The following is a 2500-nucleotide window of genomic DNA, read 5'->3' as shown; positions in this document are numbered from 1 at the left end:
GCTTGGTCGGGAAGCGGGTCTGGCTGACGTGCCGGGCCTGGGCGAGGTGAACGGCTCTCGTGGCTGGGATCCGAGCTCGGTCCCGTGCCTTGGCCTCCCGCGGATCTTCCTTGCTGCGAGGCTTCCGTGGCGTTTCCCATCGGTGCGGTCGTCCTCTTCGGCCGCCATTCAACGCTCAGCTCAGAACTGGCACGGACTAGGGGAATCCGACTGTCTAATTAAAACAAAGCATTGCGATGGCCCCCACGGGTGTTGACGCAATGTGATTTCTGCCCAGTGCTCTGAATGTCAACGTGAAGAAATTCAAAAAAGCGCGGGTAAACGGCGGGAGTAACTATGACTCTCTTAATGATGACCTCGTGCTCATAGCAAAGGATAAGAAGCAAGCAACATGCCAAACTACAAAATTATATGATTATCTAACTAAACTAGGCATGAACATTCAAACAAATAAATGCACGACGTTTCAAATCGTCTGTAAGGGCAAAACGTGGCACTTACTCGACCCGGGCGTTAAGATGGGAGACGAACAAATCCCCATGACACAGCCCGGGAATACATTCAAATATCTTGGCATTGAGATTGGGCCATGGAGCGGGCCACAACGCGCAGAAATAATTACGATACTGAAGGCAGCAGGAAACATTGATAGAATGGGGCTAAAGCCACATCAGAAAATTAATTTAATAAGAACTCACCTGCTGCCAAGATACATCCACATGCTGGTCGCGAATCCGCCGCCTCTAGGCCTCCTGGATGAATTAGATCAGGAGGTAAAACAAATAATAAAGAGGATCCTCCACCTCCATCATACAACAACAGATGGGCTATTATATACAAAAAAGAAAGATGGAGGCCTAGGCATCCAAAAAATAGCGGATATAGTCCGAATAGCGAAACTTAGAAACGGCCTCCGTATGATGGAAAGCGAGGATGAGGCGGTAAAGGAGGCCTATCAAGGACAAATAGATGTTTTAAATAAGTATGCGAGATCGGTAGGCCTCCAATGGCCAGCAACGGATGAACAGATAGAGAATGCGCATAGTGGCTTAAAGAGGAAGTGCCACGAAGAATGGGGACGACAAGTCTCCCAGGGTCAGGGCATCCATGAGTTCGTAGACGACAAATATGGGAATTCATGGTTAATCAGCCCGACCCTTTTAAAACCGTCAAGATATCTTGATGCATTAAAACTGCGAACGAACACCTTCGGCACAAGGGTAGCATTGAGGCGTGCCCAAAAAGATATTAATCCAGAATGCCGGAGGTGTAGAGTACAATTGGAAACCCTAGGACATGTGCTAGGGAATTGCATAAGCACAAAGCCCGCGCGGATCAACCGACATAATGACATAGTTAGGTTGATTGAAAACAAGGTTGCCAAAAAGTCCGCGGTATTCCTCGAGCCGACAGTGAGCGTCAACGGAGAGCTACGAAAGCCTGATTTGGTTATTAAAGATCATGAAAGGCTGTTCGTGGTTGACGTTACTGTCAGGTATGAGGACAAGGATAACCTCCGAAGAGCTAGGAGGGAGAAAATAGATAAATATAAAGATACCGCGGAACAAATAAAAGTGAAATTAAAATGTAAAACAGCAGAGATACTACCTATTGTAGTCGGCTGCAGAGGGGCCTTGCCCGCGGGTACTGCAAGAAATTTAAAAGTCCTAGGGTTAGGAAAAGCAGATATCTTGACGGTTGCGATGATTGCCCTCCGATCGTCGATAGAAATGGCAAACATGTTTATTGACTACGATCATAGTGGGTGATCGTTACGCTAATTTATTCATTTATTTTAGCCGCGTATTTAACCGCTTATGACAAGGCTTCGGCCGCCTGGGACATGGCTTAGGCCGATAAGATTATTTAATCTTACCGCGTATTTAACCGTTTAGTCATAAGTTTTAACTATTTTATCCGCGGTCGCGTATTTAACCGATCGTCCGCGTATTTAACCGCACCGACTAGGCTTCGGCCTTATGACTGAGCGGCCTGCCAGCTGACATAAAATTTTTAGCCCGTTCCGGCCTTTTACACCGGACGGTGCGAGTCCTCGGTGCACTATTGTGCACTAGGGCGCGGGGCGAGTTCTATGGGCGCTTGCGAACATAGAACTCGGGGCGACACCTCCACGCGGTGCTCCCTGGACGCGTGCGTAAGCACGTGACGAAGATCGTCTCCCGAAAGGGTCCCCGTTCTAATTTTTTCAAGTACCGAGGCAGATTCTTTGGCAGGGGAACTAGAAAGTAGGCCCGGGTTAATCCATTCTTTTTGTTATTTAGTCTTAGTTGTTATAACCCAACAGGGGGGTTTAAGCCCCGGAAGTCTACCACTGCCCTTCCAGGCAGTGGTACAGGTTTTAGCCAAATGCCTCGTCATCTAATTAGTGACGCGCATGAATGGATTAACGAGATTCCCATCTGTCCCTATCTACTGGCGGTGGCGGTCTGTGGCCACCCAGGGCGGGAGATAACCCCCGAACTAGCCCTCGCGTAGGAGG

General features: G+C 48.4%; 1 pseudogene; it reads left to right on the top strand.

Annotated features, from left to right (window-relative positions):
- The window catches only part of LOC143261389 (large subunit ribosomal RNA), an 8923-nt pseudogene that overhangs the window by 2540 nt on the left and 3883 nt on the right, over nt 1-2500 (top strand).

The sequence above is a fragment of the Megalopta genalis genome, unplaced genomic scaffold, assembly GCF_051020955.1.
Source record: "Megalopta genalis isolate 19385.01 unplaced genomic scaffold, iyMegGena1_principal scaffold0051, whole genome shotgun sequence".
In the NCBI taxonomy this organism is placed as follows: Eukaryota; Metazoa; Arthropoda; class Insecta; order Hymenoptera; family Halictidae; genus Megalopta; species Megalopta genalis.
Note: the sequence above shows the minus strand (reverse complement) of the source record. Positions and strands in the feature narration are given on the sequence as shown.